Below are 18,463 nucleotides of genomic sequence, written 5' to 3'. Positions count from 1 at the left end.
ATCTGCTGGACTGGATAAATGAAATGTGATTTGTGGGGATTGACTCTGCCCATTCACCCTAATTAATATTTAATTCCCCTTTGATCAATGTACAGCCTGTTAATTTGTGGTGGAACGGTCGTACGTGGCAGGTATTGATCCCAATATTTCAGATGAAGCGGTGAAGCCCACTGAATTAGTGCAATGCACCGACCACGATTCATCTCGCTTCCGACGCTTAATTAAAATGTGAAAACGATCAGAGACTCCTCGTGTCTCCTCTGAATTCAGATCATTAAGATGGAAGACGTCTGATCTGGTCCAGAGCGACGCCAAGCTTTGATTTGGATTCGTTGATCTGGATCTGAACTACAGGAGATTCTCACACACTGATCTATTATAGTACATATGCTATTATAAGCTTTATTTTATTATATACTATTATATAATATGTAATATTAATGGCTACTAAAATACCCCCCCACCACCAAAAAAAAAAAGCTGTTTGGATTGTTTTGTCCATTTTATTTTTCATATATGGTTTCATATATATTATATATATGGTATATATATATATATATATATATATATATATATATATATATATATATATATATATAACACATGCATATAAAACATAAAGTATGTGTGTGTGCATAATTTGTTTTAGTATTTTATTAATTGATATTTATTATTTAGTACTAATATTAATGATTTAATAGTAAAAAAAAAAGTTATATTAAAAATATTGTGTGTGTGTGTGTGTGTGTGTGTGTGTGTGTGTGTGTGTGTGTGTGTGTGTGTGTGTGTGTATATACACTTAATATAATGTATACTTTACAATTATAGTATTTATTTATATTTACACCTTTTTAATATTTTATTTACACTATATTTTAATTTATAAAAATTATTTTATTTTAAGTTTTTAGATGTTTTTTTTTTTTTTTTTTTGCTTGTTTGTTTGTTTTTAAACTTTAGTTTGAGTTCTCTGTCCATATTTTCAGCTTTAATAACTGTTTTAGTATCTGTTTTCATTGAAAGTCCAGGTGTTTCATCTCAACAAATGTGTGCTGAATATAGAAAAACTGTATAATATAATGCCGGTAAAATTTGATTTTATGAAGATAATTCATTTAGCTTTACTTTTTGCAACAAACTGTATACAGCATTTAGCATATATTTAAGATGAATTTTGGTCAGATAAAGTATATTTTGTTGCTGTATGGGATAATACAGTTTTCATCTGGAGCAAGCAGAGCTTAAACTGAGAGCTTCTCCATTCATGAGCTTCTCCATTATATCATGTCTCACGTCATGTCTCGCTGAACTAAAGTAATAATTCACCCGAGCGGGATCGTTCTGTTCTACAAAGCTTGTGTTGTATGTACTGTCTTCATGACATCTAGTCATTTTGGAGCTCGGCAGCTTCTGTTCGCTTCCATTGTATGAAGAGGAGCAGTGTGAACTTTCTGCTTTCTGTAATGTTTCACAGACAAGAGAAAGTCATGCAGGTTTGAATGACATGAGGACGAGTAAATGACAGATGACAGAATGGTTATTTTAGGTGAAATGCCCTTTTAAGTAGTTTGGACAGAATGTCTCCTGTTCCCATGTTATTTTGACCAAAGCTTTACGAAACACACACACACACACACACACACACACACACACACACACACACACACACACACACACACACACACACACACACACACACACAGTTTTTGAGTCAGTTCTGATCATGTTTTCTTGATATTTTGCATAAGTCCTTCTAATCACAGTCATACAGTATACACAAAGATTAATAATGGGTTAAATGGCTTGGAGATTTTATTTTATTTTATTATGTCAGATTCAGGTAATTTTTATCACTTTTACTGCTGTGATGAAAGTGCCAAATTACAGTTTTTGAGTCAATTCTGATCGTGTTTTTTTATATTCTGCATAAGTCCTTAATGCTGTTAAATACATAAAATTAATAAATTGCAATGTATGCTAGACTGATGTACAGTATTTCATGATTTGAAAAACTTAACACCTGCTAAATTCTTCATACTGTGACCCTCATAGAACGTATTTATCCATTCTCTCTATCTTTTTTTCTTCATGCATGCATGCCAGATTTCAATCAGATTCATGCTGTGATGAAAGTCAGTTCTGATGTCTTGATATTCTGCAGTTCTGACCGTTATTCTCACATTCTCATTGTGATCACATATTCCTGTGCTGCGGTTTTATGTTTTGCATATTTTCATATGGACTCAGAGTAAATGTTCTGGTGTATATGCACACATCTTCGTGGCGCTGTGATATTAGCGGTGGTGGTGAGTCTGACCGCAGCGCTCTGATATCTGTTCGCCGGTGGCCTTAAACTGCTTTCAGCAACTGATTCAGACACATTTCCTACACGAGCGGCACGATGCAAAAAGCAAACAAGCAATTAGGAGGCAAAGTGTGGCGTTTGGAGAGCAGTCATTTCAGCAGGTCGCGAGAGAGATTTACTCGCCATGCGTGCGTTGGCATACTCATGGCAGAATCATGGTGATCGCGAACGGCATCTCAATTAGAGCCTCGGGCGAATCGAGTGTCTATTTCACTTGCTGTCAGGACCATCCATTCCCACCAGACACAGATCCTTATCTTAGAAACAGCTGAAGCGTGACATAAAGGAGTCTGTTAGACACCATAAAATCTCCAATTTAAAGGAGTAGTTCACCCAAACATGAACATTTTTCTTGAATATGTGCTCCCCCTCAGGCCATCCGAGATCAGGATGAGTTTGTTTCTTCATCAGGTTTGTAGAAATGTAGCACTGCATCAGTGTCTCAGCAATGGAGGCTCTGCAGTGAATGGGTGCCGTCAGAATGAGAGTCCAAACAGCTGATAAAAACATCACAATAATCCACAATAATCCACAGCACTCCAGTCCATCAGTGAACATCTGGAGAAGACAAAACCTGAAACACATCCAGCATTAAGACGCTTTTAACTAAAATACATAGAGTCTATAATCCATAATAACACTTCCTACAGTGAAAAAGTGTAATGGTGCGAATCTGGAGATAAATCTGCACAGATCAAGCACCGTTTACAAGTTTATAACATATATTCACTCAGAAAACAGATATTTTAAACTGTAATAATGTTTTAAAATTTGACCATATATTTGATCAAATAAATGCAGCCTTGGTGAGCAGAAGAGCAGAACTTCCTACAAAAACATGAAAAATACCCCCACAGGTATCCATATCTTCATTGTTTACAAATGTATTTTGTATGTAATGGTTACTTAAAGGGGTCAAATGGCGTTGCTAAAAAGAACATCATTTTGTGTATTTGGTGTAATGCAATATGTTTAAGGTTCAAAAAACACATTATTTTCCACATACTGTACATTATTGTTTCTCCTCTATGCCCTGCCTTCTGAAATGCGTCGATTTTTATAAAGCTCATCGTTCTGAAAAGTGAGGTGTGCTCTGATTGGCCAGCTATCCAGTGAGTTGTGATTGGTCAAATACCTCAAGCGTGTGACGGAAATGTTACGCCCCTCACCATACTGTGATCGTGTCCCAGTCAGAACATTGGCGAGATGAGACAAAACCAATAAAACCCATTACAAAACGAGGCATTTGCTGCATCCAGTGGGGACATAATTACTGATTAGATTGCCTTATACTATGTTTTTACACGTTGCGTTGTGTATCGTACCGTGTAAACATAAAACCATGTCTGCATTTGTGATGGGAGAAACTACTCTACACTGCTCAAAACTCACGTTTGAATCATCAGTGGCACATTCTTTAAATATGAAAACGTACTTACAGGCTGTGAGTCAGCATTATTTGTCAGAATATCGGCTTTGTAGGCTACTCTCACAGGAAACAGTCCTTGTCCTCCGCAAAATGCGCAGCACACATCTGAATATTTGGTTTGAACTGTTCTGGAACAGTGTTGAAATACAACTCAACCCATGATTTCTATTCGTGTCCTCTTTTGGAAGACCAAACAAAGTAGTTTCCCTTTTACAATGAAACATACAGAATCCCCACAACATGGCGCCAGCGGCAACAGCGAGAATAAATGTTACGCCTTCTTTCTTTGCATGAATATTTGGGCGTCGTAATGCAAATCTTCCCACACAGTGACGTAAAGATGTCCCCCACATCTCTACGTCACTGTGTGGGAAGATTTGCATTAAGATGTTAGAACGAGCCGTTTTAAGAGGGTGTGGTTGACTCTTAACTTTTATAAAGAATATATCTAAAGAATACCTTAGGCTTTGCAACTTAACAGATCTTCTTTATTCACCAAGAGCTTGTAACACTCCAAAGAGAAAGAAAAAATTGAAATTGCATCATATGACCCCTTTAAAAATTATATCATGCTGTTTGAATGGAATGCTCATTATTTCTATAATTTAGTTTGGATTCAAAATGACTAGATTCACCTTTAAATGCAAACCAGTAATATAGTTTATATTGATGCAGTGAAGCGTCAGAAACGGAAAGCTCCTGTGTAAATGTGAATATATGAGGATGGTGGATCTGCTGAGGCTGCAGGACAGAAACTCTCAGTGTGATTTAATGGGGATGAAGGGACAAACCGATGAACTTATTAAACTCCCACAGTCCCCACCTGAAAGTCTCAACTCTTATGAGATTTTTCCTTTTCCTTGAATCATTCGAATTCTGTGTTTTGAAGGCCTATTCATTTTTTTCTCGGCAGTTTGACAAGCACCTGTATATTTCAGAAATGAGAGCAAGGCTTTATATTGTTGGCGTTTTTCTGGCTGGGTTTCTGGCAGAAGCTCGTTTTTGTTGAATCTTCTCACAGAGATCACGGCCGACTCGATTCATATTCACAATGATACCTCAGTTAAAAATGACTGTCAGATTAATCACAAAGCACTGAAAGTGAGGATTTAGGGTATATGTCCTCTCAGGCTCTGGCTTTCACACAGAATCACAACGCTGTGTGTTAAATACTCAAACACTCACTCACATCACATGGAGTCTTCCATGTGTTTAATTATCCTAAAAATGTTTTGTGTTTGTGAAGTTTAACATGTCTGTTTGAAAGAAGTCTATTCTTCTCTTCTGTTTATTTGATCAAAAATACAGTAAGAATTGTGAAATATTATTACAATTTAGAATAACTGTCTTCTATGTGAATATATATTAAACTGTAATTTATTTCTGTGATCAAAGCTGAATTTTCACCATCATTACTCCAGTCTACATGATCTTAAGAAATCATTCTAATATGATGATTTGCTGCTCAAGAAACATTTATCAATGTTGAAAACAGTTGTGCTGCACAATATTTTTGTGGAAGCTGTGATACATTTTTTCAGGATTTGCAAATGAATAAAAAACTTCAAAAGAAAAGCACTTATTTTCTGTGACTTTTAATCAATTTAATGCGTCCTTGCTGAGTAAAAGTATTAATTTCTTTCAAAAACAAATCTTACTGACGTATAATATGCTGTTATATCCATTTCAGAAGCTGCAAACCGCATTCTGTAAAAACATGGATCATAAATTTAGATCTGAAGCCATAATGCCAGTATTTATTATTTAGCCCATGAATAAAACAGTCTGAAATATTGTGTTCAGAATATTCAGTTCGTCTTATTGCTCGCATAAACATTTGTCATCTGTTTAATCTTCGATACCAAGGTCAGTTATTGATTTTATAGAGTAAGATACTTAATACCCGAATTATGAATTGCAGTCAATGCTTTGTTTGTAAGGTCACTGAATTTGAACAGTGCCTATAAACAAATAGCATAGTTTTTTCCTGAGGTTACATTTCTGCCACTAATGAGTTGGGCGGCCCGAATCACGCAGAATGACAAAAACACACCCTCCCTCTACGTGTCCCGACTTTCCCAACATCCCATGACTGGGACGCTCAATCCTCATCAGATCCTCCCCTCGGTTCTGGAGGAACACAACGGTTAATCTCCGTCTCAAATGGGATGCGATGGTGAAATAAAGTGAATTGCAGCATGCGGTATCACCTTGTCACTCCACTTGACATTGCAGAAGACGCAGCGCATGCTAGCTAAATTGACACTGGCATTGTCAAGACGAAATGGTGAGGAGGGGCTCCCAGAGGACTTGCGCTGGCATTTGTTTGACAAACGAGTGACTGTGACATAGTGCCACACAGCATCTTCACACACACGGCTGTAGAAAGATGCGACTTCAACTGAAAATGTCAGACGTGTCGAGTTGATGATCGAGAGCTGGCTGCATTTAAAAAAAAAAAAAAACTAGAACCAAATGGTTTTCAGGACATTTGGTTCATAAGTTTCTCACAAATCTCATCTGTGCTTGTGAAAGTTGTTGCGTTTGATTGCTTGTACAAAGACTAAAGCAAACATCATCTAAAGAGTAAACATCGAGTTTAATTCACAGCATGATTCATTGTTTTCAAGGTCGGGTCGCTGCAGTTTCAGTGTTTATTGGTGCATCCACATTTATTTCAGACCTGCGTTCCAGATTTCTGCAGACTAACAAGCTTTGACTTGCAGAGTTTTGATGCTCAGGCTGATGGTACGTCTTGTGTGGGTGGTTTATAGTTGCACGCTGTCGGTTCGTATAAAGAGATGCACAAAATAGCAAGACGCTTCAAGGGGAACAGGGTACAAATTTTAACTAATAGACATCACCATACTTCCCCCAATTGATTAATCACAATGCATTAAGACACTTGTTTTGTATTTTGAAATGTTATGTTTAAATACGCAAATGAGGCATTGTCTAATGAAATATGCACTAATTTGCATTAAATTTACAGAACAAATAAACATTGGTTCAAAATGTATTAGAATTAAAGGTTTTTATGTAGGGAATTTTGGATTGCTCTTTTTATCACTCCATAAATCAGAAAATACTGTCAACATATAGTAAAAAAAAAAAAAAAGTTTTTAAAAGTAAAATATTAAATACATAACAGACACATGATATATGAACAAACCCTTCAGTAAAAACCTTTAGAATATAGATAAGAATTAAACTCTAAGTTTTGGTGTGTGTAAGTGCTGCTGAAGTGGAGAAAAAACTTTTGAAGGTATGTATTGGAATTGAAATCTATAGGCGCAAATAGATGAAGTATAATAAAACAAATGCTTAAATGTGTATTTTGGATGTTTTATTTCCACTAGTCTGAACATTGGTTCAAAGTTCTTCTTTGCTTTAGTTGACATATTAGACTTTTACAAAAGGGATTTTGGATTTCTGTTTTTATCTCTTCATAAATTAGAACATGCTGCCAACAGACAGAAAAAAATAATTTTCACCATGTTTAATAAAATGTTAAATATATATCGGGTGAATGATATATGAACAAACCCCTCAGTAAATATCTTCAGAATATAGAGAGGAATAAAACTCTAAGTTTTGGTGTGTGTAAGTGCTGCTGAAGTGGAGGAAAAACCTTTTAAAGATATGTATTGTCACTGAAATCTATAGACGCAAACAGGTAACGAGTCATAAAATAAACACTTACAGTAAATGTGTATTTTGCATGTTTTCTTTCCACTAGTGTGAAAGAAGACTTATTATGAAAAGAAGACTGTTATGAAACCAAAATTGGCCAGTGCATGAAAAATTTTTTTTATTTAATTTTGGTATTTTGCCTTTTTCTGTGGTGTTCTCTAAGTTCAGCAGAATTGAGTTAAAGTTTGTTTCTAAAAGGCCATTTACAGCTGTAATATGTGAAATGCTTTTATAGATGTAGATTATTCACATGCATCAGACATGCATGGCTGCTTCTGCACTGATTCATGCAACATTAACATGCATATATGGTTCCTTCAGCGCTCCATTAGACTCTAAATGGTGCGTAATGTGTGAAATGGTATGATTAGAGATTTAAGTTTTTTTTTTTTTTTTTTCCTTATGCAGATTCGATGGACCAAGACAGCAGGAAGTGTTTCTGACCGATTCCAGGACTCCAGTGTGTTCAATGAAACCCTCCACATCGCGAAGATCCAGAGACATCAGGGTGGACGCTATTACTGCAAGGCCGAGAACGGACTGGGTTCACCGGCCATCAAGTCCATCAGGGTGGATGTCTACTGTGAGTTCAGCTCACATATTTTGTCTAAATGTCCTGCAGAGAAATAATAATGCTGCAAATGAGTCACTAGTCGTTTGTGTTCAAATTGCAATCTGACTTTTGATTTGCAGCACAGTTTGAGATGTGAGATTACTGGGGTGTTTTTTTTTTTTTTTTTTGTGGGAGAAACATTTGACAAGCAGGTTAATCTCTGTGCAGTTTAGGATAAACAGCTGAGATGCTACAGAGATCTCACTGATGATTTCTCTTTTCTGTGAGTGGTTTGTTGGTGTTGCTGAATCATTATGCAGACTTCTTGAACTCTTTCTTAACAGAAATAATAAAACCGAATGCAAATGAAGGTTCTTTTCTATGGAAGCCCATTTCTGCCACATTATTTAAAACAAATAATAATAATAAAAGTCATTGTACACATTGTGACATTTCATCTCAAAGTTCAGATTTTTTTTTTCTTTTTTAGCAATTCTCACCAAAAAAGTAATGAATAAACAAGTGAATAAACTCAAAACTGAAAGATATTGCAAGAGTTTCTGAGTATACATCTCACAATTCTGACTTTACATATCGCAAAAAAAAAATAATAATAATTGGAACTTCTTATCTCACAATTCTGACTTCTTATCTGCCAATTATAAGTTTATATCTCACAATTCAGACTTTTCCTCTCAGAATTGCAAGTTTATATCTTGTAGTTTTGAGTTTATACAGTATTTCGTAATTCTGAGTTTATATCTTACAATTTTTAGTTTCACAATTTAGACCTTTTTTTTCTTAGAATTTCAGGAAAAAAGTCTGAATTGTGAGATAAAGTCACAATTACCTTTATTTTTTTTTTAATAAGTTTTAAATTCTTATATATATATAAAAGTGCATTAGATCTGAGCAGTTCTTCAAAGTGTGGAAGTGTTAAAGTGCATGAAGTTTAAGGATTATGTGATTTTGTTGTGTTTTATACGTTTGTTGATTTGACGTTGTGAGCGCAGTGAGATCTTGTGTAGAAGCCAAGTCAGTCTATATGACGTCAGTGGCCTTTAAGATTTTGCCAATGATCGACAGCAGTTGAAGCTGAAGTTTCAAAAGAGGGAATTGCATCGTTTTTATCAATAAAGATGATCGAGAGGAGACATTATGACATTACTGGGTAGAGAGAGGAGGACTAGAATGAAAACAAATGCCAAATTCAAACCTGTTTCCCAAAACACGTGTCCAACCACCACGCCACAGCTCTGAGAGTATGTGCAGTTCTTTTAGGAATATTTAATATGTTCTTAAATGTGGAATCCTTAAAAATCATGTCCAAATCTTTGTTTAAATTTAGAGATTAAGATTTAAATAACTTAAATTAATTTAATTACTCATCAGCATCTATAAGTCAATCGCACAAAACCTCTCAAAAACATCATATTTTCTTGTCCTGGTCTTTCACCCAAAAATCAGAAGAAAATTACATGCAACCCCTCTAAAAAATTGTATTATTAAGCTTAAATTAAGCTGATAAATAAAACAAACTTTTAAAAATTATAATAATGAGAGTTAGGGCAGAAATGTGTTGAATTGTCATGAAAATAATGTTGCAATGCAGAAAATGTTAATGGTCCTAAGCTTCATATTCTTTATACAAAATAAAATTCCTAGTCTTTTCCTTTTGATTTTGGGGTGATTATGATTCTGACATGTTAATGAGGGTCAAACGAGCATCCCAGCATCTCTTCTGTAGCGATCCAGAACATCAACCCGGACCCAACAGATCCTCAGAATCAGGAGCGTTTGATCGACTCTGTGTTTCTGTAACGATGGAGGTTTGTCTTCAGTCACTGCCGGATCTATTTCACAGATCCAGGTCGAAGCAGGAGAGGTGTGGAGGATTGTGTTTCAGCTTTGAACTGGAGCCGCTCTGAGATGAGAGGATTTCCACGAGCTGTTTGATAGAGCGGCCAAAACTATGGAGGTAAATCAGTAGCTAAACTTGAGAGGTTGGACATCTGAATGTGAGAACTTGTCATATTAACATTCGTATTTGTAAGTTGAAATTTACACTCACAGCTCTGATGTGAAAAGAGGATCTTTCAATTTGCCACACACAGACAATGATCAACACACCCGTGTTTTGAATTGGAAGTTGTAGATTAATAGTCACAAATGTGTAAAATGACATATACAAATGTTTACGACATATTTACTTTTGCACTTTACTTCAGTTTCGCTGCACAACGTCAAGTCGGCACTTACAACCTCTCAGATCTGGCAGTACGAGTTCAAATCCTAGTGCTCTGACTTTTGCTAATTCTTTTGCAGTAGTTGCAAACTCACTTGTGCACTTGTATATGCAGATGTGAGATGCAAGAGCCAGGGGCGGGGCTTGGGGCGAAATGATGCACATTTATTGGTTGATGCCTGACCAATGAACAACGCCAGCCACCGCGACATGCCTGTGTTTTATTTCATGCATATGTATCAGTTAATTTGTAAAACACTGCAGCTTTCAGAGCTTCTTTTCAGGCTTAAGACAGATTCATTTTGTCATTCAGGTGTTATCTGAACCACATCCAGATCGCTGTACCAGAAGTGCAAATAAACTCTGTTGTTTTTTAGATGATTTGCTCTGGATTAAATTCCTAAGTTGGTACAGGTGCAACAGCTTAGAAAAATCGAAGTGTTTGATTATGGTCTAAATGTACAGACCTAAAAAAAGCCGTTAGTTATTTAGTTGTACAAATTCACATAAGGCCAACATACACTACTATTTCTTTCTGGACACCCCAAAAATTTGCCATAACAGAGCTGCTCTGGGTACAGGTGGAGGTTGAGGTTATTTGATTTAGTTATTTTGTAGTTTGTTGTTATTTGATAAAATTATATTTAAAAAAAATTATTGCTAAAATTATAAAAGTTCTGTGATACGCAGCTGTATTTTCCGTAAATCTATTGTTACAATGTCCAGTCTTACAGTGTCACATGATCTGTCAGAATTAATCATTCTAGATGACCAGCGCGAAATGAGTACTATTTGCTGCTCAAGAAACATTTCTGACTCTGGTGCAGATTATCATCAATGTTGAAAACAGTTGTTGCATTATTTGCACAGATAATTTTGTGTAAGACTGCAGTGTCCTTAAAATAGGTAAAAGCTAAGGATATACAAATGCTAACCATATGCATAAAATTAAAACACAAATTGTCTTTCTTGGCTACATTTTTTCATCGAAAACAAAATTAATACTGCGCTCTATCTCATCAAGTGACAACATTAAATTGATCAAAAGTCAGAGGCGCTAAAGTACTCGTACTGCCAGATCATTTCTATGAAGTTCCAAAATATGCTGTTCATTTTACACATTTGTGACTATTTCTGTTCATCTGTGCAAATGAAAGATCCTGAAGAATAAAATGTATCACATGTTTCTCACAAAAATGATTAATGTTTTCAACAGCTTGATAATAATCAGAAATGTCTCTTGATCAGCAAGTCAGCATATTAGAATTATACACTACTATAAGTATTCCCAAATTGCAGTTAATATAATTAATATTTCTGTAATATAATCATTACTAATATCAATATCAGAAAATATGATAATATCAAGAAACAATATAATATAATATAATATATTTTTGTACGTTATACACTATATAATATTAAACTTCTATGTCATCAAGGATTAAATTGAATTTTTTATTTGAACAAGAGTGTTCTTTGAAACTTTATTAGTGTCAAAGGTATTAGAGTTTCCACAAAAAATTTTCTCTTTGGATAATTTCTCTTGATTCAGCATATCATTATTTATAATTAATTATTAGAGTTTTCTCTTTGGATTTCTCTTTTTATCATTATTTAATTTTTCATCATATTTAGTAAAAATTTATATAATGTTAAAAAAAAAAAACTTATAATAATTAGAGTTTTCATTTATATGAAAAAGAATAATAATAATAATAATAATAATAATAAAGTTCTAAATGTTAACCAAAAATATAATACATCATACTAAAATAATACTAATAACCTTCTGGTCACCAAATCAGAATTGATTTTCTGTTTGGTGAATGTGTGAAATGTCATGGGATGATAGTAGTGAGACTGTAGTTCAGTGTGTGTTTGAGGCGGATGTAAATCAGTCTGTGAAATGCTGTTTCAGGAAGATGAGATGTAAAGTGAATGTGGAGTCTGAATGTCACTGGTTTCTCAGCCGCTGCTTTAAACATGTGCCCTTTCCTCCTGTTTTTCATTAGCTGGAGAATCACGCTGAAAGGTGCCGTTCCTCTGGAGAAATGCTAAAGTTGTCCCCGCAGGCCGAGCGTAATTGATGGTTCGCTGCCAGCGCCACTATTTTTAGCTCACTGTAGCCTTGATTGTTATTTAGCATTGAAGTTGCTGCTTTGGATGTCGAGTCTCTGAAAAGCCTTCAGCCAAACGTGAAAAATTGTGTCGGGCTGCTTTGGCCTTTGTCAGCGCGTCACGCGGCCCGTCGACAGGATGGACAGTTCCATTAAAGCAAAGGTTTGCCGAAGAGAAACACTGGAGATTAAAGCGAGAGAAACGACTCGAGCCGCTGTCAGAGAGAACCAACACAAACACTCCTAGAGAGTTTTAAACTTTGCTTTATTTATTTATTTTTTTATTTATATAATAAATTATTATAAATTATAACAATTCATGTATTGCAATGAATTAATTTGCTATTAATAATTGTTAATACACACACACACACATATATACATTCACAGTCTTTGTTTGGTTATTACTCAGTGTCGCTCATTTGCATTAGATTTAATTACTTCAAAATGTTTCAATTCCTTCAAAATCGTAATTTATTTATTAATTATTATGATATATAAATTATAATAATTTATCTCACTATATTTATACTGTAGGCTAGTCTGTTACGGTTTTAATCAGTGTCACTCATTCACACTTGATTTAATCACTTTAAATATTTTTATTCCTTAAATTATAATAATTTTTTTAATAATTATTAATATATATATATATATATATATATATATATATATATATATATATATATATATATATATATATATATATATATATATATATATATTGTTGTTATTATTATTTATCTTTCACTATATTTATAATGTAGAAAAATCTATTTATTTGGTTAAAAATCAGTGTCTGATTTGCATTTGTTTAATTACTTAAAAATATTTATATTCCTTCAAAATTGTAATAATATTGATTATAATTGAGATACAAATCATATATAATTATTTGTAATTATTTCTCTTTCATTATATTGATGCTATATGTGAGTCTGTTTGCTTAGTTATTAATTAGTGTTGCTCATTTGCATTTGATTTAATCACTGCAAAATATTCCAATTCCTTCAAAATAATTGATTTATTATAATAATTCATTAATTATTATTATATATGTTATATAAATAGTATAATTACTTCTCTTTCACCATATTGATACTGTACTGTTGGTTATACATTTATTTATAGCTTAAAAACAACTTAAAATGTTGCTCATTTGCATTTAATTAATCACGTACATAATAACTTTTCTTGATTTAAAATTGTTCAGATTATGAAATCTTTTTGATTATTTCCAGATTTAATTTAAGAATCCCGAAGTGTCTTGCAACCCAAATTTTCTTGCAGTTTTCATCTATATCCTTTCGTGCATCATCCCTATTGAAATCAGTCAAATCAGAAAGCATTTGAATATTCAAAAGTAATGATAATTTCTCATTAGACACACAATAAATTGTCATTTGACTTTTGGGGTTAACTGTATTAAGGTGAATTCCAGTATTTCCGTTAGCTGTTGCTGTTATTTTGAGAAATCAGGATGAGGTGCTGCATTAAACCTGAATGTGTTTCTTCAGTGAGCCATCGCTCCTCAGAAAGCAATCCTTTCCATCTGATACTCGCCTAGTCCTGCCAGACCTGTCGCACAGAGCGGCGGGTGGGTTATGGATCAGTTATTAGAGGGAATTTGGAGGTGATTTCCCAGGATGCTTTGCTCAGTTGGTTTTCCAATCTTCATCAGCTGCGGTGAGCACCAGCAGAACGGCTCAGACTGTCTCATCCGCGTCTCGCTGGCATTCTCAAACACTTCTCCGGCATTAAAAAAAAGCCTCCTTTTATTTATTTTTTTACATCAAGATTGACTTAAATGTCTCCCTGTTTTACTGAATGTTTGATAAAAACAAATATGGTATGATATTTATATAATGTTGATATCATATTATATATCGTAAACGACTTTCTCCGCCTCTAAAATTAGAGCTGTGCTGCATCTGTTCTCATCTCATCTCGTCTCGTCTCTTCTATTCTCATTTCTTTTTGTATATTCTTTTCTCGTATCTTCTGTTATTCTTTTTTTCTTTTCACACATCGTCTCATCTCATCACATCTCTTCTCTTCTCACAATCTTCTCGTCTCGTATCTTCTCATCTCATCTTGTCTCATTCCCGTCTCATCTCTTCTCGTATCTTTTCTTCTTTTCACACATCGTTTAGTCTCAACACTTCTCACAATCTTGTCCCGTCTTGTATCTTCTCATCTTATCTCATCTTCTCTTATGTTTTGTTATATTTTTTTTTTTTTTTTTTTCTTCTCTTCTCTTCTCTTCTCTTCTCTTCTCTTCTCTTCTCTTCTCACATTTTCTTGTCTCTTCTTTTCTCGTATCTTTTTTCTTTTCACATATCGTCTCTTCTAGTCTCGTCTTGTCTCTTCACTTCTCTCAATCTTGTTGTCTCGTCTCGTATCTTCTCATCTCATATTGTCTTGTCTCTTCTTTTCTGGTATATTTTCTTCTTTTCACACATCGTCTCGTCTTGTCTCATCTTGTCTCTTCACTTCTCACAATCTTGTCTCGTCTCGTCTCATCTCTTCTCTTCTCTGCTCTTATCTTGTAACTTCTCATCTCATCTTTTCTCGTTCTCTTCTCTTCTCCTCTATTCTATTCTCATTTCTTTTTGTATATTGTCTTCTCATATCTTCTCTGTTATTCTTTTCTTCTGTTCACACATCGTCTCATCTCTTCTCATCTCATCTCGTCTCTTCACTTCTCTCAATCTTGTTGTCTCGTCTCGTAACTTCTCATCTCATCTTGTCACTTCTCTTCACTTCTCACATTGTCTTGTCTCTTCTTTTCTTGCATATTTTCTTCTTTTCACACATCGTCTTATCTTGTCTCATTTTGTCTCTTCACTTCTCACTATCTCGTCTCATCTCGTTTCTTCTCTTCTCACAATCTTCTCTTCTGGTCTTGTATCTTCTCATCTCATCTTTTCTCGTTCTCGTCTCGTCTCTTCTATTCTCATTTCTTTTTGTATATTGTCTTCTCATATCTTCTCTGTTATTCTTTTCTTCTGTTCACACATCGTCTCATCTCTTCTCATCTCGTCACTTCCCTTTTCACAATCTTGTTGTCTCGTCTCGTATCTTCTCATCTTATCTAATCTTGTCTTTTCTCTTCTCTTCTCACATTTTCTTGTCTCTTCTTTTCTCTTATCTTTTTTCTTTTTAAGCATTGTCTCATCTCGTCTCTTGACTTCTCTCAATCTTCTCGTCTCATCTCATCTCATCTTGTTTCGTTCTCTTCTCATCTCTTCTTGTATATTTTCTTCTTTCCACATATCGTATCGTCTTGTCTCTTCATTATCTTTAAATTTTGTAATCTGATGTCATCTCACAATCTCACAATCCGAATCTTTCTCTTCTCTTCTCTTCTCTTCTCTTCTCTTCTCTTCTCTTCTCTTCTCTTCTCTTCTCTTCTCTTCTCTTCTCTTCTCTTCTCACATTGTCATTTCTCTTCTTTTCTTGCAACTTTTCACACATCATCTCTTCTCGCATCGTCTCTTCAATTTTCTCATTCTTGTTGACTCATCTTGTCTCTGCTCTTCTCACATTTTCTTCTCTTCTTTTCACATCTTTTCTTCTTTTTACACATTGTCTCTTCTCATCTCGACTCTTTACTTCTCACAATCTTGTTATCTCATCTCATCTATTGTCATCTCTTCTGTTCATCTCTAGTCTATTCTCTTCTCTTCTCTTCTCTTCTCTTCTCTTCTCTTCTCTTCTCTTCTCTTCTCTTCTCTTCTACGTCAGATCTCACAAGGTTGAATCAAGCTGTAGGTCAGCTGTGTTGTGAATGTCATTTCATGTTTGTTTGTTTCAGTCGTCATGCGAGAGGAACATTTATAAATGGTGTGTTTCTAGTTTTAGCGCCGATGGAGCCGTAAATGTCAGACCATCCCAGTCCCTTGTTCCCAGACAGAGGACACTGTAAAATATGAACTTTTTCCTTTTGTCTCTTTCACAGAGGACATTTCTGAGACCTCCTCTCACATGAATCCTCTCCCATCTGTTCGTCTTGTCTATTTTCGTTGCAGTTATTTTACAGAGATCAGCTCTGTTATTTGTTGTTTTTCGCTTTGTGGTCCCCTTGAGGCTCGTTAACGTTTGTATTTTTTGTTTCTTTTAGTTTGCTGTTCTGTCAAATATTTTAAAGAATTTTCAGGGTTATATTGTCAGGTTTCTTGAGTTTTAAAAAAATGTATATATGATTTAAATAGCATATTTCTAATGCATACATTGTTGTAGTACTTATCTCATTTAATTTTCACAGATTTTATTATTACATTTTTGAGACTTTAATACTTGCTTAATAATATGCTTATTAAATAATTATTATGGTTATTTTATTCAAATTAAATAATAAAAAACTTTGCTATTTTAAAAAGTTATGTAAAATAGAATAAAATATAAAAATGTTTTTGTTTAATCTAGTCGCAAAAGTAACTTTTATTATTATTTTAGTTTAATTTCATATATTAAAATAACTGAAAATGAAATAAAATAAATGATCTATATAGACAAAAAACAAACTTACTAAAAATTTAAATAAAATCAGATTCAAAATATTTATGAAAGGGGATACACACACACACACACACACACACACACACACACACACACACACACCACATATATCTATATATATATATAATATATATATATATATATATATATATATTATATATATATATATATATATATATAATAAATATTTTTTGCATAATGAAAATGAAGCATTTAGTAAAACATGCTTCATTTTCATTATGCAAAAAATAATTTATTATTTTTATTATTATGAAATATGACCTGGTTATTTCTTCATGATATTTACTGACGTGCCCTTTATATTTACCCCTGAACATCACAATTTTAGAAACACTTGAAGCTTAATTAATAGAATAAAGATTAATAGTGAATTTTGCAAGAATGCATCAGTAAAAAATAAAAGCAATTTTAGAGATGGAGCAACTTTTAATGAAAATGTAATTTAATATAAGAGTACATTATGGTATTTCTTTAGAATAGTGTGCACTAATAAATAATTCATAATACAACCAGGAACATGCATTAAGAAGTAAACAGAGTCAGAGTTGTTTTTAACAGACCTGAAGCTTCAGTTTTGTTCTGATAAATCAGATGAACATGAAGCTGCACATTTAAGCTTCTCCAGAGGTTTGCATTTAAAAAAAAAAAAAATGCAATTAAACTGCAGCGATATTAATGCTGAATATTAAAAATTAATGCAAAACATTTTCATTAGTGAATGATTCATAAACAATAGTTGAAATTAATTAGTACATCTGAAGCACTTTATGAGGCCATTTATGTAAATCACTTTAATTGTCTTTCTAATTTTCAGAAGAAAAAAATAACACGTCTGCTTTTAGTATTGACACGCATCACTTATATTTGTTTGTTTGTTTGTTTGTTTGTTTTTCTGGCTGCTGTTTGTTGTACTGGAAAATATAATGAGCTACGTTCTATGGGAAACTAGTGCTTATATCTTACTATCTATCTATCTATAGAAGTACATCACAATATATATTTTCCTCATAGTTGAATGTGAACAAATATACAAACAGTACCATATTTATCACATATTGAATATAAAATTGCATACATTATTTTTCAATATATGAAAGCATGAAAATGTTTATCACTGTATATTATGCAGTATTTTATCAATATACATAAATAATTTAATATGTTGATTGCTAATATATAATATTATAATGCATAATAATATTTATAATATAATAAATATTTATAATGCATAAATTAAATCAGTCAAGTTTTCGTGCATCTAGAACCATCTTGTTTTTTGTTTTGTTTTTTTGTATGAAAGCTGCTGTTTTCCAATAAATAAATAAAAAATTAAATAAAATAAAAATATGAAATGAAATAAAATGTATATTAAAATTATTTCAGCTAGTTGCCAAAGCAAAATTTTCTAATTTTTATTTAGTTTAATTTCATGTATTAAAAAAATGAAAACTAAAATTGAAATAAAAACAGAAAATACAGAAAATAAAAAAATATACATATTAATAAAAACTAATAA

The 18,463-nt window shown here is 33.4% G+C and overlaps 1 pseudogene; it reads left to right on the top strand.

The window, feature by feature from the left end:
- LOC109099200 overlaps window positions 1-18,463 on the top strand; it is a 142,702-nt pseudogene that overhangs the window by 48,321 nt on the left and 75,918 nt on the right.

The sequence above is a fragment of the Cyprinus carpio genome, unplaced genomic scaffold, assembly GCF_018340385.1.
Source record: "Cyprinus carpio isolate SPL01 unplaced genomic scaffold, ASM1834038v1 S000006754, whole genome shotgun sequence".
Taxonomy (NCBI): Eukaryota; Metazoa; Chordata; class Actinopteri; order Cypriniformes; family Cyprinidae; genus Cyprinus; species Cyprinus carpio.
Note: the sequence above shows the minus strand (reverse complement) of the source record. Positions and strands in the feature narration are given on the sequence as shown.